Source organism: Garra rufa, chromosome 1, assembly GCF_049309525.1.
Source record: "Garra rufa chromosome 1, GarRuf1.0, whole genome shotgun sequence".
NCBI lineage: Eukaryota > Metazoa > Chordata > Actinopteri > Cypriniformes > Cyprinidae > Garra > Garra rufa.
In genome coordinates, this window is record NC_133361.1 from 94,393,193 (window position 1) to 94,420,505 (window position 27,313).

The following is a 27,313-nucleotide window of genomic DNA, read 5'->3' on the forward strand; positions in this document are numbered from 1 at the left end:
CGCTTATGGCCATACCGCGCTGAGAGCGCCCGATCTCGTCTGATCTCGGAAGCTAAGCAGCGTCGGGCCTGTTTAGTACTTGGATGGGAGACCGCCTGGGAATACCAGGTGCTGTAAGCTTTTGCCTTTTCTTCACTATTTATATAATATGCTGGCTTTTAGAAAGACGTGTTTTACCGCTCTATTTATTACAATCATTTAAATGTATTATAGAGTTTTAAGTGTTTTACATGTTTTTTAGGCCATTTTATTACTCTTAACATTTTAAGTGTATGTGTCTTTAATAAATGGATGGTTGGCCTTTCATGTGACTAGACACATGACAGGAAGCAGGAAGTACAACTGTATAAGAGAGCAGCATGACAAACAAAGGACAGTCACCAAACTGTTGGATTGAGGAGTTGCTAATTTTAGAGCTCAACTTTCCATTCACCACCTGCAAAATTTGGATTACACTTTCTGTGGATTGTATATACACTGGTGGACACTCACATTGGACTTATCAACACACTGGGATTCTTGGACTGTTTTTAGGGTATGGACAAATGAACTGTATTCTTTTAACAGAGTTTACCTGTTTTTAGGGTATGGACAAATGAACTGTATTCTTTTAACAGAGTTGACCCTAGTTTTATCGTGTTGTTTTAAAGTCTTTTATGTGAACCTTGTAAATACACCAAATCTATTTAAACCAATTTTCTTTTATGTCTCATTCTTTTAACCACTAGTCATCTCTCACAGTTAAATCTGACACCATTTTAGTCTTGTAACTCGGCTGATAAGGCCGATTGTTACACTTTTATGGGAGACCGCCTGGGAATATCAGGTGCTGTAAGCTTTTGGCTTTTCTTCACTATTTATATAATATGCTGGCTTTTACGGAGGCTAATCTTTAAATAGCCCACTTTTTGGAGCAGCCCTCGATTATGGCCATACCGCGCTGAGAGTGCCCGACCTCGTCTGATCTCGGAAGCTAAGCAGCGTCGGGCCTGGTTAGTACTTGGATTGGAGACCGCCTGGGAATACCAGGTGCTGTAAGCTTTTGCCTTTTCTTCACTATTTATATAATATGCTGGCTTTTACGGAGGCTGATCTTTAAATAGCCCACATTTTGGAGCAGCCCTCGATTATGGCCATACCGCGCTGAGAGCGCCCGACCTCGTCTGATCTCGGAAGCTAAGCAGCGTCGGGCCTTGTTAGTACTTGGATGGGAGACCGCCTGGGAATACCAGGTGCTGTAAGCTTTTGCCTTTTCTTCACTATTTATATAATATGCTGGCTTTTACGGAGGCTGATCTTTAAATAGCCCACTTTTTGGAGCAGCCCTCGCTTATGGCCATACCGCGCTGAGAGCGCCCGATCTCGTCTGATCTCGGAAGCTAAGCAGCGTCGGGCCTGTTTAGTACTTGGATGGGAGACCGCCTGGGAATACCAGGTGCTGTAAGCTTTTGCCTTTTCTTCACTATTTATATAATATGCTGGCTTTTAGAAAGACGTGTTTTACCGCTCTATTTATTACAATCATTTAAATGTATTATAGAGTTTTAAGTGTTTTACATGTTTTTTAGGCCATTTTATTACTCTTAACATTTTAAGTGTATGTGTCTTTAATAAATGGATGGTTGGCCTTTCATGTGACTAGACACATGACAGGAAGCAGGAAGTACAACTGTATAAGAGAGCAGCATGACAAACAAAGGACAGTCACCAAACTGTTGGATTGAGGAGTTGCTAATTTTACAGCTCAACTTTCCATTCACCACCTGCAAACTTTGGATTACACTTTCTGTGGATTGTATATACACTGGTGGACACTCACATTGGACTTATCAACACACTGGGATTCTTGGACTGTTTTTAGGGTATGGACAAATGAACTGTATTCTTTTAACAGAGTTTACCTGTTTTTAGGGTATGGACAAATGAACTGTATTCTTTTAACAGAGTTGACCTAGTTTTATCGTGTTGTTTTAAAGTCTTTTATGTGAACCTTGTAAATACACCAAATCTATTTAAACCAATTTTCTTTTATGTCTCATTCTTTTAACCACTAGTCATCTCTCACAGTTAAATCTGACACCATTTTAGTCTTGTAACTCGGCTGATAAGGCCGATTGTTACACTTTTATGGGAGACCGCCTGGGAATATCAGGTGCTGTAAGCTTTTGGCTTTTCTTCACTATTTATATAATATGCTGGCTTTTACGGAGGCTAATCTTTAAATAGCCCACTTTTTGGAGCAGCCCTCGCTTATGGCCATACCGCGCTGAGAGCGCCCGATCTCGTCTGATCTCGGAAGCTAAGCAGCGTCGGGCCTGGTTAGTACTTGGATTGGAGACCGCCTGGGAATACCAGGTGCTGTAAGCTTTTGCCTTTTCTTCACTATTTATATAATATGCTGGCTTTTACGGAGGCTGATCTTTAAATAGCCCACATTTTGGAGCAGCCCTCGATTATGGCCATACCGCGCTGAGAGCGCCTGACCTCGTCTGATCTCGGAAGCTAAGCAGCGTCGGGCCTTGTTAGTACTTGGATGGGAGACCGCCTGGGAATACCAGGTGCTGTAAGCTTTTGCCTTTTCTTCACTATTTATATAATATGCTGGCTTTTACGGAGGCTGATCTTTAAATAGCCCACTTTTTGGAGCAGCCCTCGCTTATGGCCATACCGCGCTGAGAGCGCCCGATCTCGTCTGATCTCGGAAGCTAAGCAGCGTCGGGCCTGTTTAGTACTTGGATGGGAGACCGCCTGGGAATACCAGGTGCTGTAAGCTTTTGCCTTTTCTTCACTATTTATATAATATGCTGGCTTTTAGAAAGACGTGTTTTACCGCTCTATTTATTACAATCATTTAAATGTATTATAGAGTTTTAAGTGTTTTACATGTTTTTTAGGCCATTTTATTACTCTTAACATTTTAAGTGTATGTGTCTTTAATAAATGGATGGTTGGCCTGTCATGTGACTAGACACATGACAGGAAGCCGGAAGTACAACTGTATAAGAGAGCAGCATGACAAACAAAGGACAGTCACCAAACTGTTGGATTGAGGAGTTGCTAATTTTAGAGCTCAACTTTCCATTCACCACCTGCAAACTTTGGATTACACTTTCTGTGGATTGTATATACACTGGTGGACACTCACATTGGACTTATCAACACACTGGGATTCTTGGACTGTTTTTAGGGTATGGACAAATGAACTGTATTCTTTTAACAGAGTTTACCTGTTTTTAGGGTATGGACAAATGAACTGTATTCTTTTAACAGAGTTGACCTAGTTTTATCGTGTTGTTTTAAAGTCTTTTATGTGAACCTTGTAAATACACCAAATCTATTTAAACCAATTTTCTTTTATGTCTCATTCTTTTAACCACTAGTCATCTCTCACAGTTAAATCTGACACCATTTTAGTCTTGTAACTCGGCTGATAAGGCCGATTGTTACACTTTTATGGGAGACCGCCTGGGAATATCAGGTGCTGTAAGCTTTTGGCTTTTCTTCACTATTTATATAATATGCTGGCTTTTACGGAGGCTAATCTTTAAATAGCCCACTTTTTGGAGCAGCCCTCGCTTATGGCCATACCGCGCTGAGAGCGCCCGATCTCGTCTGATCTCGGAAGCTAAGCAGCGTCGGGCCTGGTTAGTACTTGGATTGGAGACCGCCTGGGAATACCAGGTGCTGTAAGCTTTTGCCTTTTCTTCACTATTTATATAATATGCTGGCTTTTACGGAGGCTGATCTTTAAATAGCCCACATTTTGGAGCAGCCCTCGATTATGGCCATACCGCGCTGAGAGCGCCTGACCTCGTCTGATCTCGGAAGCTAAGCAGCGTCGGGCCTTGTTAGTACTTGGATGGGAGACCGCCTGGGAATACCAGGTGCTGTAAGCTTTTGCCTTTTCTTCACTATTTATATAATATGCTGGCTTTTACGGAGGCTGATCTTTAAATAGCCCACTTTTTGGAGCAGCCCTCGCTTATGGCCATACCGCGCTGAGAGCGCCCGATCTCGTCTGATCTCGGAAGCTAAGCAGCGTCGGGCCTGTTTAGTACTTGGATGGGAGACCGCCTGGGAATACCAGGTGCTGTAAGCTTTTGCCTTTTCTTCACTATTTATATAATATGCTGGCTTTTAGAAAGACGTGTTTTACCGCTCTATTTATTACAATCATTTAAATGTATTATAGAGTTTTAAGTGTTTTACATGTTTTTTAGGCCATTTTATTACTCTTAACATTTTAAGTGTATGTGTCTTTAATAAATGGATGGTTGGCCTTTCATGTGACTAGACACATGACAGGAAGCAGGAAGTACAACTGTATAAGAGAGCAGCATGACAAACAAAGGACAGTCACCAAACTGTTGGATTGAGGAGTTGCTAATTTTAGAGCTCAACTTTCCATTCACCACCTGCAAAATTTGGATTACACTTTCTGTGGATTGTATATACACTGGTGGACACTCACATTGGACTTATCAACACACTGGGATTCTTGGACTGTTTTTAGGGTATGGACAAATGAACTGTATTCTTTTAACAGAGTTTACCTGTTTTTAGGGTATGGACAAATGAACTGTATTCTTTTAACAGAGTTGACCCTAGTTTTATCGTGTTGTTTTAAAGTCTTTTATGTGAACCTTGTAAATACACCAAATCTATTTAAACCAATTTTCTTTTATGTCTCATTCTTTTAACCACTAGTCATTTCTCACAGTTAAATCTGACACCATTTTAGTCTTGTAACTCGGCTGATAAGGCCGATTGTTACACTTTTATGGGAGACCGCCTGGGAATATCAGGTGCTGTAAGCTTTTGGCTTTTCTTCACTATTTATATAATATGCTGGCTTTTACGGAGGCTAATCTTTAAATAGCCCACTTTTTGGAGCAGCCCTCGATTATGGCCATACCGCGCTGAGAGTGCCCGACCTCGTCTGATCTCGGAAGCTAAGCAGCGTCGGGCCTGGTTAGTACTTGGATTGGAGACCGCCTGGGAATACCAGGTGCTGTAAGCTTTTGCCTTTTCTTCACTATTTATATAATATGCTGGCTTTTACGGAGGCTGATCTTTAAATAGCCCACATTTTGGAGCAGCCCTCGATTATGGCCATACCGCGCTGAGAGCGCCCGACCTCGTCTGATCTCGGAAGCTAAGCAGCGTCGGGCCTTGTTAGTACTTGGATGGGAGACCGCCTGGGAATACCAGGTGCTGTAAGCTTTTGCCTTTTCTTCACTATTTATATAATATGCTGGCTTTTACGGAGGCTGATCTTTAAATAGCCCACTTTTTGGAGCAGCCCTCGCTTATGGCCATACCGCGCTGAGAGCGCCCGATCTCGTCTGATCTCGGAAGCTAAGCATCGTCGGGCCTGTTTAGTACTTGGATGGGAGACCGCCTGGGAATACCAGGTGCTGTAAGCTTTTGCCTTTTCTTCACTATTTATATAATATGCTGGCTTTTAGAAAGACGTGTTTTACCGCTCTATTTATTACAATCATTTAAATGTATTATAGAGTTTTAAGTGTTTTACATGTTTTTTAGGCCATTTTATTACTCTTAACATTTTAAGTGTATGTGTCTTTAATAAATGGATGGTTGGCCTTTCATGTGACTAGACACATGACAGGAAGCAGGAAGTACAACTGTATAAGAGAGCAGCATGACAAACAAAGGACAGTCACCAAACTGTTGGATTGAGGAGTTGCTAATTTTAGAGCTCAACTTTCCATTCACCACCTGCAAAATTTGGATTACACTTTCTGTGGATTGTATATACACTGGTGGACACTCACATTGGACTTATCAACACACTGGGATTCTTGGACTGTTTTTAGGGTATGGACAAATGAACTGTATTCTTTTAACAGAGTTTACCTGTTTTTAGGGTATGGACAAATGAACTGTATTCTTTTAACAGAGTTGACCCTAGTTTTATCGTGTTGTTTTAAAGTCTTTTATGTGAACCTTGTAAATACACCAAATCTATTTAAACCAATTTTCTTTTATGTCTCATTCTTTTAACCACTAGTCATCTCTCACAGTTAAATCTGACACCATTTTAGTCTTGTAACTCGGCTGATAAGGCCGATTGTTACACTTTTATGGGAGACCGCCTGGGAATATCAGGTGCTGTAAGCTTTTGGCTTTTCTTCACTATTTATATAATATGCTGGCTTTTACGGAGGCTAATCTTTAAATAGCCCACTTTTTGGAGCAGCCCTCGATTATGGCCATACCGCGCTGAGAGCGCCTGACCTCGTCTGATCTCGGAAGCTAAGCAGCGTCGGGCCTTGTTAGTACTTGGATGGGAGACCGCCTGGGAATACCAGGTGCTGTAAGCTTTTGCCTTTTCTTCACTATTTATATAATATGCTGGCTTTTACGGAGGCTGATCTTTAAATAGCCCACTTTTTGGAGCAGCCCTCGCTTATGGCCATACCGCGCTGAGAGCGCCCGATCTCGTCTGATCTCGGAAGCTAAGCAGCGTCGGGCCTGTTTAGTACTTGGATGGGAGACCGCCTGGGAATACCAGGTGCTGTAAGCTTTTGCCTTTTCTTCACTATTTATATAATATGCTGGCTTTTAGAAAGACGTGTTTTACCGCTCTATTTATTACAATCATTTAAATGTATTATAGAGTTTTAAGTGTTTTACATGTTTTTTAGGCCATTTTATTACTCTTAACATTTTAAGTGTATGTGTCTTTAATAAATGGATGGTTGGCCTTTCATGTGACTAGACACATGACAGGAAGCAGGAAGTACAACTGTATAAGAGAGCAGCATGACAAACAAAGGACAGTCACCAAACTGTTGGATTGAGGAGTTGCTAATTTTAGAGCTCAACTTTCCATTCACCACCTGCAAAATTTGGATTACACTTTCTGTGGATTGTATATACACTGGTGGACACTCACATTGGACTTATCAACACACTGGGATTCTTGGACTGTTTTTAGGGTATGGACAAATGAACTGTATTCTTTTAACAGAGTTTACCTGTTTTTAGGGTATGGACAAATGAACTGTATTCTTTTAACAGAGTTGACCCTAGTTTTATCGTGTTGTTTTAAAGTCTTTTATGTGAACCTTGTAAATACACCAAATCTATTTAAACCAATTTTCTTTTATGTCTCATTCTTTTAACCACTAGTCATTTCTCACAGTTAAATCTGACACCATTTTAGTCTTGTAACTCGGCTGATAAGGCCGATTGTTACACTTTTATGGGAGACCGCCTGGGAATATCAGGTGCTGTAAGCTTTTGGCTTTTCTTCACTATTTATATAATATGCTGGCTTTTACGGAGGCTAATCTTTAAATAGCCCACTTTTTGGAGCAGCCCTCGATTATGGCCATACCGCGCTGAGAGTGCCCGACCTCGTCTGATCTCGGAAGCTAAGCAGCGTCGGGCCTGGTTAGTACTTGGATTGGAGACCGCCTGGGAATACCAGGTGCTGTAAGCTTTTGCCTTTTCTTCACTATTTATATAATATGCTGGCTTTTACGGAGGCTGATCTTTAAATAGCCCACATTTTGGAGCAGCCCTCGATTATGGCCATACCGCGCTGAGAGCGCCCGACCTCGTCTGATCTCGGAAGCTAAGCAGCGTCGGGCCTGGTTAGTACTTTTATTGGAGACCGCCTGGGAATACCAGGTGCTGTAAGCTTTTGCCTTTTCTTCACTATTTATATAATATGCTGGCTTTTACGGAGGCTGATCTTTAAATAGCCCACTTTTTGGAGCAGCCCTCGCTTATGGCCATACCGCGCTGAGGGCGCTAGAGAGCCAGCAGGTAGTGCTAGGTTTGCAGTGCAGAGATACTCTCTGAATCCATTTGTTTGACAATCTCTTTTCTGAAATACTTAATTTTCTTTTTGATTTTGGACTTTGGGAATTCGTTGTTGGAAAGTCAGAGTTAACCCTGATCACTTCCCCCAACAGCTTAGGCTGTGTGGGGGACTTTTTGGACTCTTCCTGGTTGAAGCATGCTGCAGATGCACATCATGGCTACAGACAAAGAAACAGTGCAAACAACAATGATAAAAGGTAGCAATGGGAAGAATGAAGAGGACGATCAAAGAAGTGGAAAAGACAACCAAGTAGTGATTCAAAAGCAGCAGAAAACAATTAAAGTCACAGGAGATCTGCAGAGAGAAAGAGAAGAAAACAACCAAGGAGTGCAAGGAGGAACAAAAGGAAAATATAGCAAAGACCTGACATTGGAGGTGGAAGTGGAGGGAACAGAAAAGATTTCCATGATGGATTTGCTGAGGGGAGTAAAGAAGGAGTGTGGAGAGGTGATCGGCTGCAGAGTGAGAGGTGAAAGGATGTATGAACTCACAATGAAGGATGAAGAGGCAAAGCATAAACTAATGGATGGCGTGAGAGTACAAGGAGTGATGGTGCATGCAAGGGAAGTTATGAATAATGACATGGTGGTGTCTTTTATAAACTTGCCAGTATACTTAGAGGATGAGAAGATACTCTTCAAACTACAAGAGTGGGGAGTACGACCACTCTCACCAATAAAACGTCGGTTATGGCCTGGAACGGATATAGCTGATGGAACCTGGTTCTTAAAGGTTCGTTTTACGGAACAGGTATGTTCACTTCCATACTCCACAAAGTTTGAGACTCTGAGAGGCACCGAATATTTTCGCGTCATCCATGATAGACAAGTACGTGTTTGCAGACTTTGTATCAAGCCAGAGCACATATTCAGAGAGTGCCCTGAATTAAAGTGCTTCAAATGTGGTGGAGGAGGACATTATGCAAGAGATTGTGAAGAATGGATGCGATTAGAGAGAGAGCGAGTAGTTGGACAAGAAGATGATGAAAGGAGGTACAGTGATCTGACAGAGGAACAAGAGGTGGAAGTGGCTGGTGTTGTGAGTGGGGGAGGTAAAGATGGAGCTGAGGCTGGTGAAAAAAGAAGCAAAATGGAGCGGCGAGACAGAATTGGGAGCAAGGGTGAAAAGGATGGCGAGGAGGAGGAGATGGAACAGTCGGAACAGAGCGAGGAAGACAAAGGTGAAAGTAAAGTGAAAGGAAAAGGTAAAGAGGATGAAAAGAAAGAGATGGAACAGGAACTGAAAGAAAGTAAAGGTGAAGAAAATAGGAATGGGGGACAAAAAGATGGACTGAAAGCAAAGATTAAAAGACTCAGTGCAAAGAGGAAGTCTGAGACGGACGGAGAACAGAGTGAACAGATCAAGGAACCACGGGCAGGTATTTGATGCCTTATTTAATTATATGTGGTTTTGTTTTTCAATTTTATTTAGTTTTCTTTAGCTACTCTCATGGCCACTGTAACTTCAATAAATATAAATGGGTTAAGGAATAAAAGCAAGATGAAAGAGTTATTATTTACATATAGGAGTGATATAATTTGTATACAGGAGACAAATTGGGAAGAGGATAAAGTGAGAGAGATGAGAGAGGAGTGGAGAGGGGATATTTATTATAATAATGGAGCAAAAAATGCAAGAGGTGTGGCAGTACTTTTTAAAAAAGATAGTGTCAAAGGTATAAGGGAGGTATATAAAGATCAGAGGGGAAGGATCTTGGTAGTTGAATTTACATATAGAGATATAGATTTTAGATTAATAAATATATACGTTCCGAATATAGAAGTAGATAGGAGGGAAATATTGGAAGAATTAAAAGAATTAGTTGTGGGGAAATGTATTGTAGTGGGGGATTTTAATATAAAATGTAGCAGATTAGATGTGGGCAAGGGCGTAAAATTTAGATGGGAGAAATCTAGGGGAATGTTGATGGAGATAATGAGAGAGAAGGGGTTAATAGATGTGTGGAGGTATGAAAATCCAGAAAAAAGAGAATTTACTAGGAGGCAATTAAAAGAAGGTATATTAAAACAGAGTAGAATAGATTTAGTGTTAGTTAAGGAGGAAATCATTAGATACATAGATGGGACAAGGCATCAAGGAAATAGTTTAAGTGATCATGATGGTGTTAGGTTCAGAATTAAGATAGGGAGTGAGGAGGTAGGAGGAGGGATGTGGATATTGAATGCAGGATACATTGGAGAGGAAGAATATGAGATACAGATGAAGGATCTAATAAATAGAGAAAATGAGAAGATAGATGAGTATAAAAGAGAGGGAGGATTAGATGACAGAATAGGGGAAAGATGGGAGAAAATGAAAGACCAGATTAAGTTCATCAGTATAAAATATAGTAAGAAAAGATGGGAAAAGATGAAGAAGGAAGAAGAGTTGCTGAAAGAAAGATTGAGGGAAGAATTAAACAAGGCTGAAGATGAAGAAGGATATAGTATGGAAAAATATATAGAGGCTAAGATAGCACTGGAGAAATTTGAGAGGGAGAAATGTAGAGGAGCAATTCTAAGAAGTAGGGCAAAATATGCATTAGAAGGTGAGAAATGTACAGGGTATTTCTTAGGGCTAGAGAAAAGGAGACAAAGTAAAACATATATAAACGAAATAAATACAAAGGAAGGCAAAACAACAAAAGACTACGTAGAGATTTTGGAGAGAGTGCAAGAATTCTATGAAGATTTATACAAGAGGGGAGGAGCAGATGAGAAAATCATAGAGGAAGTATTAGAAAGTGTAGGGAATATTCTAAGTGAGGAAGATAGGGAATGGTGTGATAAGGAGATAGAGGAAGAGGAGGTGAAAGAGGCAATAGGGGGGTTGAAAAATGGAAAAAGTCCGGGGAGTGATGGGATCGGTATTGAATGGTATAAAACATATAAGGAAGGGGTAGCACCAATTCTAGTTGAAGTTTTTAAGGGGATAGAAAGAACAGGAGTAGTGCAAGATAGAATGGTGGAGGGAGTGATAGCTTTAGTGTATAAGAAGGGAAATAGATTAGATATGGAGAACTATAGACCAATCAGTCTATTAAATGTGGATTATAAAATACTGACTAAAGTTTTAGCGAATAGAGTGAAAAGAGTGATAGGAAGTATAGTTCAACCAACACAGAGTTACAGTATACCAGGCAGGGATATAGCGGACACGATAGGGACCGTTAGGGATGTTATGGAGCATATTAAACGAGATGAGAAGGGAGGGATAGTATTAGGGATTGATTGGAATAAAGCTTTTGATAGAGTGGAACACAAATATTTATTTAGGGTATTAGAGAAGTTTGGATTTGGGGTGAAAGTGATAGGATGGATAAGAAGACTATATGAAAAAGCAAAAAGTTGCATAAAAATAAATGGAGTGCTAACAGACAAGTTCGATGTAGGAAGATCAGTAAGACAGGGATGTCCCCTGTCTGCATTATTGTATGCCATTTCAGTAGAGCCTCTAGCTACTTTAATTAAGAGAGATAAAAGAGTAGTGGGCATTGAGTTGCCATATGGAGGGATGTGTACTATAAACCAATATGCAGATGATACTACAATCACAGTGAGAGAAGGAAACAGTGTAAAAAGAGTTTTAGAGATAGTGAAGAGGTATGGGAAGGCATCAGGGGCAAAAATAAATATGGAGAAATCAGAACTAATGTATATAGGGGAGGTAGAGAGAGTAGAGGTAGGGTTAAGAGTGGAGGAAAGATATGTGAAAGTATTAGGGGTATATTTAGGGGTGCAAAGCAAAGAGGCAAGAGATGTGACTTGGACCGGGGTGATTAACAAAATAAGAACAGTATGTGCAGCATGGAAAGGGAGAAAATTGAAATTAAATGGGAAAGTAATAGTGGTAAATAGCCTGTTATTGTCAGTATGTGTGTATGTGATGAGTGTAATGGAAATGCCAGGGTGGGTGTTGAATGAATTGAATAAAATTGTAGGTGATTTTATATGGGGCGGCAAAGGGGTGAAAATTGCACAGAAAACATTGGTGGGTAAGAGATGGGAAGGGGGTTTAAACTTGATGGACTTAGAAACAAAAAGAGCCGCAATGAGAATAAAAACGGTAATAAAATATATGGGAGGGAGATGGGATTATGGATGGAAGGAGTTCTTAAGAAAGTATGTTGATGACGTGGGAGGAATAGGAGATAATGGTTGGTACATGGGCTTCAAGCAATCAATGACGGGAGGAATACCAGAAATATATCGGGAGGTTTTAGAGGCATGGAGGCATTTCCTACCCAAATTAGAGTATGAGTGTGAAGATATAAATGTGATTAAAAATCTGCCACTATTTCTGAATGAAAAAATTAAGTATAAAAATAAAACATTGTATGAACATAAATTTATAGAAGGGGGCATAAAACAAGTAAAGGATATAATGTACGAAGTTATTCCAGGATTTCTTAGAGATAACTGCATTTATGATTCTGTGTGTGATTTAGATGGAATGGAGAATAGAGAGAAAGTGAATACAATATATGACAAAATTAAAACAAGTATACCCTTGCAATGGACTAAGGTGATTAAAAGTGAATGTGTCTCTAAAGAAGAGCAATGTATGCCAGAGATGTATGTGCATGATAATGGTGAAAAGTACAAAATTAAGAATATGAGTGTAAAGAATGTATACAGGAGATTAATCGGTGATGTTATAAAAGAACCAGCGGCAGAAAAAGTGTGGAAGAAAGTGTTTGAGGATCTGGATGTGAAAAAAATCTGGTCAAACCTAAATATAAAATACAACAGTATTGATTGTGAGAACAATGACTTTCTGATAAGACATAATAGAATTTACACGAATGTGGTGTTAAATAAAATAAACAATGATGTCAATGTGATGTGTGATGTGTGTGATAATGGCCATGAGAGTTTTTTACATTATTTTCTGAGATGTGAAGCTTTGGTTGGTTTCTTTGATTTTCTTAAAAGTATATTAATAGAAAACTGGGGTGTGCAAGTGAAGTCAGAGGAGGAATGGGGGAAAATATTTTTGTTTGGAATTGTTGGGAAAAGGAAAAAAAGGGATATCTGTCTAATTAATTTTCTTTTAAGTCATGCTAGACTAGCAGTGGTTCTAAGAAGGAACTATGCACATTTTGAGGGTAGGACGATGAAAGTTAAAGATATATTTAAGTTAATAACACAAAGAGATGTGGAGTTGATTTGTAAGTTTGGAGAGAAAAAGGCAAAAGAATTTTTTATAGACACAAATAAGTTCATATATCAAGATGTGGGTGGGAAAATCTGCTTTAATTGGTAGGAAGCAATCATTTGATTTGAGAAGGGTAGTAGACATATCTCTTGTATATTTCATTTATGTATCTGTATTTTCCTTTTTTTGTGCAAAATAATGGATGTCAATTGAAAGATGACTCATATGAATGTAACAAATTGTGTTGAGTGAGTGTGAATGTGATGGAAAACTGTAATTGAAAATTTGTGAATTGAAAATAAAAAAAAGATAAAAAAAAAAAGAGAGCGCCCGACCTCGTCTGATCTCGGAAGCTAAGCAGCGTCGGGCCTTGTTAGTACTTGGATGGGAGACCGCCTGGGAATACCAGGTGCTGTAAGCTTTTGCCTTTTCTTCACTATTTATATAATATGCTGGCTTTTACGGAGGCTGATCTTTAAATAGCCCACTTTTTGGAGCAGCCCTCGCTTATGGCCATACCGCGCTGAGAGCGCCCGATCTCGTCTGATCTCGGAAGCTAAGCAGCGTCGGGCCTGTTTAGTACTTGGATGGGAGACCGCCTGGGAATACCAGGTGCTGTAAGCTTTTGCCTTTTCTTCACTATTTATATAATATGCTGGCTTTTAGAAAGACGTGTTTTACCGCTCTATTTATTACAATCATTTAAATGTATTATAGAGTTTTAAGTGTTTTACATGTTTTTTAGGCCATTTTATTACTCTTAACATTTTAAGTGTATGTGTCTTTAATAAATGGATGGTTGGCCTTTCATGTGACTAGACACATGACAGGAAGCAGGAAGTACAACTGTATAAGAGAGCAGCATGACAAACAAAGGACAGTCACCAAACTGTTGGATTGAGGAGTTGCTAATTTTAGAGCTCAACTTTCCATTCACCACCTGCAAAATTTGGATTACACTTTCTGTGGATTGTATATACACTGGTGGACACTCACATTGGACTTATCAACACACTGGGATTCTTGGACTGTTTTTAGGGTATGGACAAATGAACTGTATTCTTTTAACAGAGTTTACCTGTTTTTAGGGTATGGACAAATGAACTGTATTCTTTTAACAGAGTTGACCCTAGTTTTATCGTGTTGTTTTAAAGTCTTTTATGTGAACCTTGTAAATACACCAAATCTATTTAAACCAATTTTCTTTTATGTCTCATTCTTTTAACCACTAGTCATTTCTCACAGTTAAATCTGACACCATTTTAGTCTTGTAACTCGGCTGATAAGGCCGATTGTTACACTTTTATGGGAGACCGCCTGGGAATATCAGGTGCTGTAAGCTTTTGGCTTTTCTTCACTATTTATATAATATGCTGGCTTTTACGGAGGCTAATCTTTAAATAGCCCACTTTTTGGAGCAGCCCTCGATTATGGCCATACCGCGCTGAGAGTGCCCGACCTCGTCTGATCTCGGAAGCTAAGCAGCGTCGGGCCTGGTTAGTACTTGGATTGGAGACCGCCTGGGAATACCAGGTGCTGTAAGCTTTTGCCTTTTCTTCACTATTTATATAATATGCTGGCTTTTACGGAGGCTGATCTTTAAATAGCCCACATTTTGGAGCAGCCCTCGATTATGGCCATACCGCGCTGAGAGCGCCCGACCTCGTCTGATCTCGGAAGCTAAGCAGCGTCGGGCCTGGTTAGTACTTTTATTGGAGACCGCCTGGGAATACCAGGTGCTGTAAGCTTTTGCCTTTTCTTCACTATTTATATAATATGCTGGCTTTTACGGAGGCTGATCTTTAAATAGCCCACTTTTTGGAGCAGCCCTCGCTTATGGCCATACCGCGCTGAGGGCGCTAGAGAGCCAGCAGGTAGTGCTAGGTTTGCAGTGCAGAGATACTCTCTGAATCCATTTGTTTGACAATCTCTTTTCTGAAATACTTAATTTTCTTTTTGATTTTGGACTTTGGGAATTCGTTGTTGGAAAGTCAGAGTTAACCCTGATCACTTCCCCCAACAGCTTAGGCTGTGTGGGGGACTTTTTGGACTCTTCCTGGTTGAAGCATGCTGCAGATGCACATCATGGCTACAGACAAAGAAACAGTGCAAACAACAATGATAAAAGGTAGCAATGGGAAGAATGAAGAGGACGATCAAAGAAGTGGAAAAGACAACCAAGTAGTGATTCAAAAGCAGCAGAAAACAATTAAAGTCACAGGAGATCTGCAGAGAGAAAGAGAAGAAAACAACCAAGGAGTGCAAGGAGGAACAAAAGGAAAATATAGCAAAGACCTGACATTGGAGGTGGAAGTGGAGGGAACAGAAAAGATTTCCATGATGGATTTGCTGAGGGGAGTAAAGAAGGAGTGTGGAGAGGTGATCGGCTGCAGAGTGAGAGGTGAAAGGATGTATGAACTCACAATGAAGGATGAAGAGGCAAAGCATAAACTAATGGATGGCGTGAGAGTACAAGGAGTGATGGTGCATGCAAGGGAAGTTATGAATAATGACATGGTGGTGTCTTTTATAAACTTGCCAGTATACTTAGAGGATGAGAAGATACTCTTCAAACTACAAGAGTGGGGAGTACGACCACTCTCACCAATAAAACGTCGGTTATGGCCTGGAACGGATATAGCTGATGGAACCTGGTTCTTAAAGGTTCGTTTTACGGAACAGGTATGTTCACTTCCATACTCCACAAAGTTTGAGACTCTGAGAGGCACCGAATATTTTCGCGTCATCCATGATAGACAAGTACGTGTTTGCAGACTTTGTATCAAGCCAGAGCACATATTCAGAGAGTGCCCTGAATTAAAGTGCTTCAAATGTGGTGGAGGAGGACATTATGCAAGAGATTGTGAAGAATGGATGCGATTAGAGAGAGAGCGAGTAGTTGGACAAGAAGATGATGAAAGGAGGTACAGTGATCTGACAGAGGAACAAGAGGTGGAAGTGGCTGGTGTTGTGAGTGGGGGAGGTAAAGATGGAGCTGAGGCTGGTGAAAAAAGAAGCAAAATGGAGCGGCGAGACAGAATTGGGAGCAAGGGTGAAAAGGATGGCGAGGAGGAGGAGATGGAACAGTCGGAACAGAGCGAGGAAGACAAAGGTGAAAGTAAAGTGAAAGGAAAAGGTAAAGAGGATGAAAAGAAAGAGATGGAACAGGAACTGAAAGAAAGTAAAGGTGAAGAAAATAGGAATGGGGGACAAAAAGATGGACTGAAAGCAAAGATTAAAAGACTCAGTGCAAAGAGGAAGTCTGAGACGGACGGAGAACAGAGTGAACAGATCAAGGAACCACGGGCAGGTATTTGATGCCTTATTTAATTATATGTGGTTTTGTTTTTCAATTTTATTTAGTTTTCTTTAGCTACTCTCATGGCCACTGTAACTTCAATAAATATAAATGGGTTAAGGAATAAAAGCAAGATGAAAGAGTTATTATTTACATATAGGAGTGATATAATTTGTATACAGGAGACAAATTGGGAAGAGGATAAAGTGAGAGAGATGAGAGAGGAGTGGAGAGGGGATATTTATTATAATAATGGAGCAAAAAATGCAAGAGGTGTGGCAGTACTTTTTAAAAAAGATAGTGTCAAAGGTATAAGGGAGGTATATAAAGATCAGAGGGGAAGGATCTTGGTAGTTGAATTTACATATAGAGATATAGATTTTAGATTAATAAATATATACGTTCCGAATATAGAAGTAGATAGGAGGGAAATATTGGAAGAATTAAAAGAATTAGTTGTGGGGAAATGTATTGTAGTGGGGGATTTTAATATAAAATGTAGCAGATTAGATGTGGGCAAGGGCGTAAAATTTAGATGGGAGAAATCTAGGGGAATGTTGATGGAGATAATGAGAGAGAAGGGGTTAATAGATGTGTGGAGGTATGAAAATCCAGAAAAAAGAGAATTTACTAGGAGGCAATTAAAAGAAGGTATATTAAAACAGAGTAGAATAGATTTAGTGTTAGTTAAGGAGGAAATCATTAGATACATAGATGGGACAAGGCATCAAGGAAATAGTTTAAGTGATCATGATGGTGTTAGGTTCAGAATTAAGATAGGGAGTGAGGAGGTAGGAGGAGGGATGTGGATATTGAATGCAGGATACATTGGAGAGGAAGAATATGAGATACAGATGAAGGATCTAATAAATAGAGAAAATGAGAAGATAGATGAGTATAAAAGAGAGGGAGGATTAGATGACAGAATAGGGGAAAGATGGGAGAAAATGAAAGACCAGATTAAGTTCATCAGTATAAAATATAGTAAGAAAAGATGGGAAAAGATGAAGAAGGAAGAAGAGTTGCTGAAAGAAAGATTGAGGGAAGAATTAAACAAGGCTGAAGATGAAGAAGGATATAGTATGGAAAAATATATAGAGGCTAAGATAGCACTGGAGAAATTTGAGAGGGAGAAATGTAGAGGAGCAATTCTAAGAAGTAGGGCAAAATATGCATTAGAAGGTGAGAAATGTACAGGGTATTTCTTAGGGCTAGAGAAAAGGAGACAAAGTAAAACATATATAAACGAAATAAATACAAAGGAAGGCAAAACAACAAAAGACTACGTAGAGATTTTGGAGAGAGTGCAAGAATTCTATGAAGATTTATACAAGAGGGGAGGAGCAGATGAGAAAATCATAGAGGAAGTATTAGAAAGTGTAGGGAATATTCTAAGTGAGGAAGATAGGGAATGGTGTGATAAGGAGATAGAGGAAGAGGAGGTGAAAGAGGCAATAGGGGGGTTGAAAAATGGAAAAAGTCCGGGGAGTGATGGGATCGGTATTGAATGGTATAAAACATATAAGGAAGGGGTAGCACCAATTCTAGTTGAAGTTTTTAAGGGGATAGAAAGAACAGGAGTAGTGCAAGATAGAATGGTGGAGGGAGTGATAGCTTTAGTGTATAAGAAGGGAAATAGATTAGATATGGAGAACTATAGACCAATCAGTCTATTAAATGTGGATTATAAAATACTGACTAAAGTTTTAGCGAATAGAGTGAAAAGAGTGATAGGAAGTATAGTTCAACCAACACAGAGTTACAGTATACCAGGCAGGGATATAGCGGACACGATAGGGACCGTTAGGGATGTTATGGAGCATATTAAACGAGATGAGAAGGGAGGGATAGTATTAGGGATTGATTGGAATAAAGCTTTTGATAGAGTGGAACACAAATATTTATTTAGGGTATTAGAGAAGTTTGGATTTGGGGTGAAAGTGATAGGATGGATAAGAAGACTATATGAAAAAGCAAAAAGTTGCATAAAAATAAATGGAGTGCTAACAGACAAGTTCGATGTAGGAAGATCAGTAAGACAGGGATGTCCCCTGTCTGCATTATTGTATGCCATTTCAGTAGAGCCTCTAGCTACTTTAATTAAGAGAGATAAAAGAGTAGTGGGCATTGAGTTGCCATATGGAGGGATGTGTACTATAAACCAATATGCAGATGATACTACAATCACAGTGAGAGAAGGAAACAGTGTAAAAAGAGTTTTAGAGATAGTGAAGAGGTATGGGAAGGCATCAGGGGCAAAAATAAATATGGAGAAATCAGAACTAATGTATATAGGGGAGGTAGAGAGAGTAGAGGTAGGGTTAAGAGTGGAGGAAAGATATGTGAAAGTATTAGGGGTATATTTAGGGGTGCAAAGCAAAGAGGCAAGAGATGTGACTTGGACCGGGGTGATTAACAAAATAAGAACAGTATGTGCAGCATGGAAAGGGAGAAAATTTAAATTAAATGGGAAAGTAATAGTGGTAAATAGCCTGTTATTGTCAGTATGTGTGTATGTGATGAGTGTAATGGAAATGCCAGGGTGGGTGTTGAATGAATTGAATAAAATTGTAGGTGATTTTATATGGGGCGGCAAAGGGGTGAAAATTGCACAGAAAACATTGGTGGGTAAGAGATGGGAAGGGGGTTTAAACTTGATGGACTTAGAAACAAAAAGAGCCGCAATGAGAATAAAAACGGTAATAAAATATATGGGAGGGAGATGGGATTATGGATGGAAGGAGTTCTTAAGAAAGTATGTTGATGACGTGGGAGGAATAGGAGATAATGGTTGGTACATGGGCTTCAAGCAATCAATGACGGGAGGAATACCAGAAATATATCGGGAGGTTTTAGAGGCATGGAGGCATTTCCTACCCAAATTAGAGTATGAGTGTGAAGATATAAATGTGATTAAAAATCTGCCACTATTTCTGAATGAAAAAATTAAGTATAAAAATAAAACATTGTATGAACATAAATTTATAGAAGGGGGCATAAAACAAGTAAAGGATATAATGTACGAAGTTATTCCAGGATTTCTTAGAGATAACTGCATTTATGATTCTGTGTGTGATTTAGATGGAATGGAGAATAGAGAGAAAGTGAATACAATATATGACAAAATTAAAACAAGTATACCCTTGCAATGGACTAAGGTGATTAAAAGTGAATGTGTCTCTAAAGAAGAGCAATGTATGCCAGAGATGTATGTGCATGATAATGGTGAAAAGTACAAAATTAAGAATATGAGTGTAAAGAATGTATACAGGAGATTAATCGGTGATGTTATAAAAGAACCAGCGGCAGAAAAAGTGTGGAAGAAAGTGTTTGAGGATCTGGATGTGAAAAAAATCTGGTCAAACCTAAATATAAAATACAACAGTATTGATTGTGAGAACAATGACTTTCTGATAAGACATAATAGAATTTACACGAATGTGGTGTTAAATAAAATAAACAATGATGTCAATGTGATGTGTGATGTGTGTGATAATGGCCATGAGAGTTTTTTACATTATTTTCTGAGATGTGAAGCTTTGGTTGGTTTCTTTGATTTTCTTAAAAGTATATTAATAGAAAACTGGGGTGTGCAAGTGAAGTCAGAGGAGGAATGGGGGAAAATATTTTTGTTTGGAATTGTTGGGAAAAGGAAAAAAAGGGATATCTGTCTAATTAATTTTCTTTTAAGTCATGCTAGACTAGCAGTGGTTCTAAGAAGGAACTATGCACATTTTGAGGGTAGGACGATGAAAGTTAAAGATATATTTAAGTTAATAACACAAAGAGATGTGGAGTTGATTTGTAAGTTTGGAGAGAAAAAGGCAAAAGAATTTTTTATAGACACAAATAAGTTCATATATCAAGATGTGGGTGGGAAAATCTGCTTTAATTGGTAGGAAGCAATCATTTGATTTGAGAAGGGTAGTAGACATATCTCTTGTATATTTCATTTATGTATCTGTATTTTCCTTTTTTTGTGCAAAATAATGGATGTCAATTGAAAGATGACTCATATGAATGTAACAAATTGTGTTGAGTGAGTGTGAATGTGATGGAAAACTGTAATTGAAAATTTGTGAATTGAAAATAAAAAAAAGATAAAAAAAAAAAGAGAGCGCCCGACCTCGTCTGATCTCGGAAGCTAAGCAGCGTCGGGCCTTGTTAGTACTTGGATGGGAGACCGCCTGGGAATACCAGGTGCTGTAAGCTTTTGCCTTTTCTTCACTATTTATATAATATGCTGGCTTTTACGGAGGCTGATCTTTAAATAGCCCACTTTTTGGAGCAGCCCTCGCTTATGGCCATACCGCGCTGAGAGCGCCCGATCTCGTCTGATCTCGGAAGCTAAGCAGCGTCGGGCCTGTTTAGTACTTGGATGGGAGACCGCCTGGGAATACCAGGTGCTGTAAGCTTTTGCCTTTTCTTCACTATTTATATAATATGCTGGCTTTTAGAAAGACGTGTTTTACCGCTCTATTTATTACAATCATTTAAATGTATTATAGAGTTTTAAGTGTTTTACATGTTTTTTAGGCCATTTTATTACTCTTAACATTTTAAGTGTATGTGTCTTTAATAAATGGATGGTTGGCCTTTCATGTGACTAGACACATGACAGGAAGCAGGAAGTACAACTGTATAAGAGAGCAGCATGACAAACAAAGGACAGTCACCAAACTGTTGGATTGAGGAGTTGCTAATTTTAGAGCTCAACTTTCCATTCACCACCTGCAAAATTTGGATTACACTTTCTGTGGATTGTATATACACTGGTGGACACTCACATTGGACTTATCAACACACTGGGATTCTTGGACTGTTTTTAGGGTATGGACAAATGAACTGTATTCTTTTAACAGAGTTTACCTGTTTTTAGGGTATGGACAAATGAACTGTATTCTTTTAACAGAGTTGACCCTAGTTTTATCGTGTTGTTTTAAAGTCTTTTATGTGAACCTTGTAAATACACCAAATCTATTTAAACCAATTTTCTTTTATGTCTCATTCTTTTAACCACTAGTCATTTCTCACAGTTAAATCTGACACCATTTTAGTCTTGTAACTCGGCTGATAAGGCCGATTGTTACACTTTTATGGGAGACCGCCTGGGAATATCAGGTGCTGTAAGCTTTTGGCTTTTCTTCACTATTTATATAATATGCTGGCTTTTACGGAGGCTAATCTTTAAATAGCCCACTTTTTGGAGCAGCCCTCGATTATGGCCATACCGCGCTGAGAGTGCCCGACCTCGTCTGATCTCGGAAGCTAAGCAGCGTCGGGCCTGGTTAGTACTTGGATTGGAGACCGCCTGGGAATACCAGGTGCTGTAAGCTTTTGCCTTTTCTTCACTATTTATATAATATGCTGGCTTTTACGGAGGCTGATCTTTAAATAGCCCACATTTTGGAGCAGCCCTCGATTATGGCCATACCGCGCTGAGAGCGCCCGACCTCGTCTGATCTCGGAAGCTAAGCAGCGTCGGGCCTGGTTAGTACTTTTATTGGAGACCGCCTGGGAATACCAGGTGCTGTAAGCTTTTGCCTTTTCTTCACTATTTATATAATATGCTGGCTTTTACGGAGGCTGATCTTTAAATAGCCCACTTTTTGGAGCAGCCCTCGCTTATGGCCATACCGCGCTGAGGGCGCTAGAGAGCCAGCAGGTAGTGCTAGGTTTGCAGTGCAGAGATACTCTCTGAATCCATTTGTTTGACAATCTCTTTTCTGAAATACTTAATTTTCTTTTTGATTTTGGACTTTGGGAATTCGTTGTTGGAAAGTCAGAGTTAACCCTGATCACTTCCCCCAACAGCTTAGGCTGTGTGGGGGACTTTTTGGACTCTTCCTGGTTGAAGCATGCTGCAGATGCACATCATGGCTACAGACAAAGAAACAGTGCAAACAACAATGATAAAAGGTAGCAATGGGAAGAATGAAGAGGACGATCAAAGAAGTGGAAAAGACAACCAAGTAGTGATTCAAAAGCAGCAGAAAACAATTAAAGTCACAGGAGATCTGCAGAGAGAAAGAGAAGAAAACAACCAAGGAGTGCAAGGAGGAACAAAAGGAAAATATAGCAAAGACCTGACATTGGAGGTGGAAGTGGAGGGAACAGAAAAGATTTCCATGATGGATTTGCTGAGGGGAGTAAAGAAGGAGTGTGGAGAGGTGATCGGCTGCAGAGTGAGAGGTGAAAGGATGTATGAACTCACAATGAAGGATGAAGAGGCAAAGCATAAACTAATGGATGGCGTGAGAGTACAAGGAGTGATGGTGCATGCAAGGGAAGTTATGAATAATGACATGGTGGTGTCTTTTATAAACTTGCCAGTATACTTAGAGGATGAGAAGATACTCTTCAAACTACAAGAGTGGGGAGTACGACCACTCTCACCAATAAAACGTCGGTTATGGCCTGGAACGGATATAGCTGATGGAACCTGGTTCTTAAAGGTTCGTTTTACGGAACAGGTATGTTCACTTCCATACTCCACAAAGTTTGAGACTCTGAGAGGCACCGAATATTTTCGCGTCATCCATGATAGACAAGTACGTGTTTGCAGACTTTGTATCAAGCCAGAGCACATATTCAGAGAGTGCCCTGAATTAAAGTGCTTCAAATGTGGTGGAGGAGGACATTATGCAAGAGATTGTGAAGAATGGATGCGATTAGAGAGAGAGCGAGTAGTTGGACAAGAAGATGATGAAAGGAGGTACAGTGATCTGACAGAGGAACAAGAGGTGGAAGTGGCTGGTGTTGTGAGTGGGGGAGGTAAAGATGGAGCTGAGGCTGGTGAAAAAAGAAGCAAAATGGAGCGGCGAGACAGAATTGGGAGCAAGGGTGAAAAGGATGGCGAGGAGGAGGAGATGGAACAGTCGGAACAGAGCGAGGAAGACAAAGGTGAAAGTAAAGTGAAAGGAAAAGGTAAAGAGGATGAAAAGAAAGAGATGGAACAGGAACTGAAAGAAAGTAAAGGTGAAGAAAATAGGAATGGGGGACAAAAAGATGGACTGAAAGCAAAGATTAAAAGACTCAGTGCAAAGAGGAAGTCTGAGACGGACGGAGAACAGAGTGAACAGATCAAGGAACCACGGGCAGGTATTTGATGCCTTATTTAATTATATGTGGTTTTGTTTTTCAATTTTATTTAGTTTTCTTTAGCTACTCTCATGGCCACTGTAACTTCAATAAATATAAATGGGTTAAGGAATAAAAGCAAGATGAAAGAGTTATTATTTACATATAGGAGTGATATAATTTGTATACAGGAGACAAATTGGGAAGAGGATAAAGTGAGAGAGATGAGAGAGGAGTGGAGAGGGGATATTTATTATAATAATGGAGCAAAAAATGCAAGAGGTGTGGCAGTACTTTTTAAAAAAGATAGTGTCAAAGGTATAAGGGAGGTATATAAAGATCAGAGGGGAAGGATCTTGGTAGTTGAATTTACATATAGAGATATAGATTTTAGATTAATAAATATATACGTTCCGAATATAGAAGTAGATAGGAGGGAAATATTGGAAGAATTAAAAGAATTAGTTGTGGGGAAATGTATTGTAGTGGGGGATTTTAATATAAAATGTAGCAGATTAGATGTGGGCAAGGGCGTAAAATTTAGATGGGAGAAATCTAGGGGAATGTTGATGGAGATAATGAGAGAGAAGGGGTTAATAGATGTGTGGAGGTATGAAAATCCAGAAAAAAGAGAATTTACTAGGAGGCAATTAAAAGAAGGTATATTAAAACAGAGTAGAATAGATTTAGTGTTAGTTAAGGAGGAAATCATTAGATACATAGATGGGACAAGGCATCAAGGAAATAGTTTAAGTGATCATGATGGTGTTAGGTTCAGAATTAAGATAGGGAGTGAGGAGGTAGGAGGAGGGATGTGGATATTGAATGCAGGATACATTGGAGAGGAAGAATATGAGATACAGATGAAGGATCTAATAAATAGAGAAAATGAGAAGATAGATGAGTATAAAAGAGAGGGAGGATTAGATGACAGAATAGGGGAAAGATGGGAGAAAATGAAAGACCAGATTAAGTTCATCAGTATAAAATATAGTAAGAAAAGATGGGAAAAGATGAAGAAGGAAGAAGAGTTGCTGAAAGAAAGATTGAGGGAAGAATTAAACAAGGCTGAAGATGAAGAAGGATATAGTATGGAAAAATATATAGAGGCTAAGATAGCACTGGAGAAATTTGAGAGGGAGAAATGTAGAGGAGCAATTCTAAGAAGTAGGGCAAAATATGCATTAGAAGGTGAGAAATGTACAGGGTATTTCTTAGGGCTAGAGAAAAGGAGACAAAGTAAAACATATATAAACGAAATAAATACAAAGGAAGGCAAAACAACAAAAGACTACGTAGAGATTTTGGAGAGAGTGCAAGAATTCTATGAAGATTTATACAAGAGGGGAGGAGCAGATGAGAAAATCATAGAGGAAGTATTAGAAAGTGTAGGGAATATTCTAAGTGAGGAAGATAGGGAATGGTGTGATAAGGAGATAGAGGAAGAGGAGGTGAAAGAGGCAATAGGGGGGTTGAAAAATGGAAAAAGTCCGGGGAGTGATGGGATCGGTATTGAATGGTATAAAACATATAAGGAAGGGGTAGCACCAATTCTAGTTGAAGTTTTTAAGGGGATAGAAAGAACAGGAGTAGTGCAAGATAGAATGGTGGAGGGAGTGATAGCTTTAGTGTATAAGAAGGGAAATAGATTAGATATGGAGAACTATAGACCAATCAGTCTATTAAATGTGGATTATAAAATACTGACTAAAGTTTTAGCGAATAGAGTGAAAAGAGTGATAGGAAGTATAGTTCAACCAACACAGAGTTACAGTATACCAGGCAGGGATATAGCGGACACGATAGGGACCGTTAGGGATGTTATGGAGCATATTAAACGAGATGAGAAGGGAGGGATAGTATTAGGGATTGATTGGAATAAAGCTTTTGATAGAGTGGAACACAAATATTTATTTAGGGTATTAGAGAAGTTTGGATTTGGGGTGAAAGTGATAGGATGGATAAGAAGACTATATGAAAAAGCAAAAAGTTGCATAAAAATAAATGGAGTGCTAACAGACAAGTTCGATGTAGGAAGATCAGTAAGACAGGGATGTCCCCTGTCTGCATTATTGTATGCCATTTCAGTAGAGCCTCTAGCTACTTTAATTAAGAGAGATAAAAGAGTAGTGGGCATTGAGTTGCCATATGGAGGGATGTGTACTATAAACCAATATGCAGATGATACTACAATCACAGTGAGAGAAGGAAACAGTGTAAAAAGAGTTTTAGAGATAGTGAAGAGGTATGGGAAGGCATCAGGGGCAAAAATAAATATGGAGAAATCAGAACTAATGTATATAGGGGAGGTAGAGAGAGTAGAGGTAGGGTTAAGAGTGGAGGAAAGATATGTGAAAGTATTAGGGGTATATTTAGGGGTGCAAAGCAAAGAGGCAAGAGATGTGACTTGGACCGGGGTGATTAACAAAATAAGAACAGTATGTGCAGCATGGAAAGGGAGAAAATTGAAATTAAATGGGAAAGTAATAGTGGTAAATAGCCTGTTATTGTCAGTATGTGTGTATGTGATGAGTGTAATGGAAATGCCAGGGTGGGTGTTGAATGAATTGAATAAAATTGTAGGTGATTTTATATGGGGCGGCAAAGGGGTGAAAATTGCACAGAAAACATTGGTGGGTAAGAGATGGGAAGGGGGTTTAAACTTGATGGACTTAGAAACAAAAAGAGCCGCAATGAGAATAAAAACGGTAATAAAATATATGGGAGGGAGATGGGATTATGGATGGAAGGAGTTCTTAAGAAAGTATGTTGATGACGTGGGAGGAATAGGAGATAATGGTTGGTACATGGGCTTCAAGCAATCAATGACGGGAGGAATACCAGAAATATATCGGGAGGTTTTAGAGGCATGGAGGCATTTCCTACCCAAATTAGAGTATGAGTGTGAAGATATAAATGTGATTAAAAATCTGCCACTATTTCTGAATGAAAAAATTAAGTATAAAAATAAAACATTGTATGAACATAAATTTATAGAAGGGGGCATAAAACAAGTAAAGGATATAATGTACGAAGTTATTCCAGGATTTCTTAGAGATAACTGCATTTATGATTCTGTGTGTGATTTAGATGGAATGGAGAATAGAGAGAAAGTGAATACAATATATGACAAAATTAAAACAAGTATACCCTTGCAATGGACTAAGGTGATTAAAAGTGAATGTGTCTCTAAAGAAGAGCAATGTATGCCAGAGATGTATGTGCATGATAATGGTGAAAAGTACAAAATTAAGAATATGAGTGTAAAGAATGTATACAGGAGATTAATCGGTGATGTTATAAAAGAACCAGCGGCAGAAAAAGTGTGGAAGAAAGTGTTTGAGGATCTGGATGTGAAAAAAATCTGGTCAAACCTAAATATAAAATACAACAGTATTGATTGTGAGAACAATGACTTTCTGATAAGACATAATAGAATTTACACGAATGTGGTGTTAAATAAAATAAACAATGATGTCAATGTGATGTGTGATGTGTGTGATAATGGCCATGAGAGTTTTTTACATTATTTTCTGAGATGTGAAGCTTTGGTTGGTTTCTTTGATTTTCTTAAAAGTATATTAATAGAAAACTGGGGTGTGCAAGTGAAGTCAGAGGAGGAATGGGGGAAAATATTTTTGTTTGGAATTGTTGGGAAAAGGAAAAAAAGGGATATCTGTCTAATTAATTTTCTTTTAAGTCATGCTAGACTAGCAGTGGTTCTAAGAAGGAACTATGCACATTTTGAGGGTAGGACGATGAAAGTTAAAGATATATTTAAGTTAATAACACAAAGAGATGTGGAGTTGATTTGTAAGTTTGGAGAGAAAAAGGCAAAAGAATTTTTTATAGACACAAATAAGTTCATATATCAAGATGTGGGTGGGAAAATCTGCTTTAATTGGTAGGAAGCAATCATT

General features: G+C 39.1%; 23 non-coding genes across 23 annotated transcripts; all 23 read left to right on the top strand.

The window, feature by feature from the left end:
- Position 1: 1 nt before the first annotated feature.
- On the top strand, positions 2 to 120 carry LOC141309677 (5S ribosomal RNA). The gene has a single exon (XR_012347325.1). It is a non-coding gene; the product is annotated as a 5S ribosomal RNA (ribosomal RNA).
- An 802-nt stretch (positions 121 to 922) lies between these two features.
- LOC141345732 (5S ribosomal RNA) lies at positions 923 to 1,041 on the top strand. Its single transcript, XR_012357075.1, has one exon. It is a non-coding gene; the product is annotated as a 5S ribosomal RNA (ribosomal RNA).
- An 84-nt stretch (positions 1,042 to 1,125) lies between these two features.
- Positions 1,126 to 1,244, top strand: LOC141319344 (5S ribosomal RNA). Its single transcript, XR_012353605.1, has one exon. It is a non-coding gene; the product is annotated as a 5S ribosomal RNA (ribosomal RNA).
- Positions 1,245 to 1,328: 84 nt separating this feature from the next.
- LOC141309688 (5S ribosomal RNA) lies at positions 1,329 to 1,447 on the top strand. Its single transcript, XR_012347326.1, has one exon. It is a non-coding gene; the product is annotated as a 5S ribosomal RNA (ribosomal RNA).
- Positions 1,448 to 2,248: 801 nt separating this feature from the next.
- Positions 2,249 to 2,367, top strand: LOC141318177 (5S ribosomal RNA). Its single transcript, XR_012352509.1, has one exon. It is a non-coding gene; the product is annotated as a 5S ribosomal RNA (ribosomal RNA).
- Positions 2,368 to 2,451: 84 nt separating this feature from the next.
- LOC141345171 (5S ribosomal RNA) lies at positions 2,452 to 2,570 on the top strand. The gene has a single exon (XR_012356964.1). It is a non-coding gene; the product is annotated as a 5S ribosomal RNA (ribosomal RNA).
- An 84-nt stretch (positions 2,571 to 2,654) lies between these two features.
- On the top strand, positions 2,655 to 2,773 carry LOC141309699 (5S ribosomal RNA). Its single transcript, XR_012347327.1, has one exon. It is a non-coding gene; the product is annotated as a 5S ribosomal RNA (ribosomal RNA).
- An 801-nt stretch (positions 2,774 to 3,574) lies between these two features.
- LOC141318178 (5S ribosomal RNA) lies at positions 3,575 to 3,693 on the top strand. Its single transcript, XR_012352510.1, has one exon. It is a non-coding gene; the product is annotated as a 5S ribosomal RNA (ribosomal RNA).
- An 84-nt stretch (positions 3,694 to 3,777) lies between these two features.
- LOC141345177 (5S ribosomal RNA) lies at positions 3,778 to 3,896 on the top strand. The gene has a single exon (XR_012356966.1). It is a non-coding gene; the product is annotated as a 5S ribosomal RNA (ribosomal RNA).
- An 84-nt stretch (positions 3,897 to 3,980) lies between these two features.
- LOC141309710 (5S ribosomal RNA) lies at positions 3,981 to 4,099 on the top strand. The gene has a single exon (XR_012347328.1). It is a non-coding gene; the product is annotated as a 5S ribosomal RNA (ribosomal RNA).
- Positions 4,100 to 4,901: 802 nt separating this feature from the next.
- LOC141345739 (5S ribosomal RNA) lies at positions 4,902 to 5,020 on the top strand. Its single transcript, XR_012357076.1, has one exon. It is a non-coding gene; the product is annotated as a 5S ribosomal RNA (ribosomal RNA).
- Positions 5,021 to 5,104: 84 nt separating this feature from the next.
- On the top strand, positions 5,105 to 5,223 carry LOC141319345 (5S ribosomal RNA). Its single transcript, XR_012353606.1, has one exon. It is a non-coding gene; the product is annotated as a 5S ribosomal RNA (ribosomal RNA).
- An 84-nt stretch (positions 5,224 to 5,307) lies between these two features.
- Positions 5,308 to 5,426, top strand: LOC141318357 (5S ribosomal RNA). Its single transcript, XR_012352677.1, has one exon. It is a non-coding gene; the product is annotated as a 5S ribosomal RNA (ribosomal RNA).
- Positions 5,427 to 6,228: 802 nt separating this feature from the next.
- Positions 6,229 to 6,347, top strand: LOC141345181 (5S ribosomal RNA). The gene has a single exon (XR_012356968.1). It is a non-coding gene; the product is annotated as a 5S ribosomal RNA (ribosomal RNA).
- An 84-nt stretch (positions 6,348 to 6,431) lies between these two features.
- Positions 6,432 to 6,550, top strand: LOC141309732 (5S ribosomal RNA). The gene has a single exon (XR_012347330.1). It is a non-coding gene; the product is annotated as a 5S ribosomal RNA (ribosomal RNA).
- Positions 6,551 to 7,352: 802 nt separating this feature from the next.
- LOC141345746 (5S ribosomal RNA) lies at positions 7,353 to 7,471 on the top strand. Its single transcript, XR_012357077.1, has one exon. It is a non-coding gene; the product is annotated as a 5S ribosomal RNA (ribosomal RNA).
- An 84-nt stretch (positions 7,472 to 7,555) lies between these two features.
- Positions 7,556 to 7,674, top strand: LOC141346113 (5S ribosomal RNA). Its single transcript, XR_012357146.1, has one exon. It is a non-coding gene; the product is annotated as a 5S ribosomal RNA (ribosomal RNA).
- A 5,846-nt stretch (positions 7,675 to 13,520) lies between these two features.
- Positions 13,521 to 13,639, top strand: LOC141309743 (5S ribosomal RNA). The gene has a single exon (XR_012347331.1). It is a non-coding gene; the product is annotated as a 5S ribosomal RNA (ribosomal RNA).
- An 802-nt stretch (positions 13,640 to 14,441) lies between these two features.
- Positions 14,442 to 14,560, top strand: LOC141345753 (5S ribosomal RNA). Its single transcript, XR_012357078.1, has one exon. It is a non-coding gene; the product is annotated as a 5S ribosomal RNA (ribosomal RNA).
- Positions 14,561 to 14,644: 84 nt separating this feature from the next.
- LOC141346121 (5S ribosomal RNA) lies at positions 14,645 to 14,763 on the top strand. Its single transcript, XR_012357149.1, has one exon. It is a non-coding gene; the product is annotated as a 5S ribosomal RNA (ribosomal RNA).
- A 5,846-nt stretch (positions 14,764 to 20,609) lies between these two features.
- LOC141309754 (5S ribosomal RNA) lies at positions 20,610 to 20,728 on the top strand. The gene has a single exon (XR_012347332.1). It is a non-coding gene; the product is annotated as a 5S ribosomal RNA (ribosomal RNA).
- An 802-nt stretch (positions 20,729 to 21,530) lies between these two features.
- Positions 21,531 to 21,649, top strand: LOC141345760 (5S ribosomal RNA). Its single transcript, XR_012357079.1, has one exon. It is a non-coding gene; the product is annotated as a 5S ribosomal RNA (ribosomal RNA).
- Positions 21,650 to 21,733: 84 nt separating this feature from the next.
- Positions 21,734 to 21,852, top strand: LOC141346126 (5S ribosomal RNA). Its single transcript, XR_012357150.1, has one exon. It is a non-coding gene; the product is annotated as a 5S ribosomal RNA (ribosomal RNA).
- Positions 21,853 to 27,313: the final 5,461 nt, after the last annotated feature.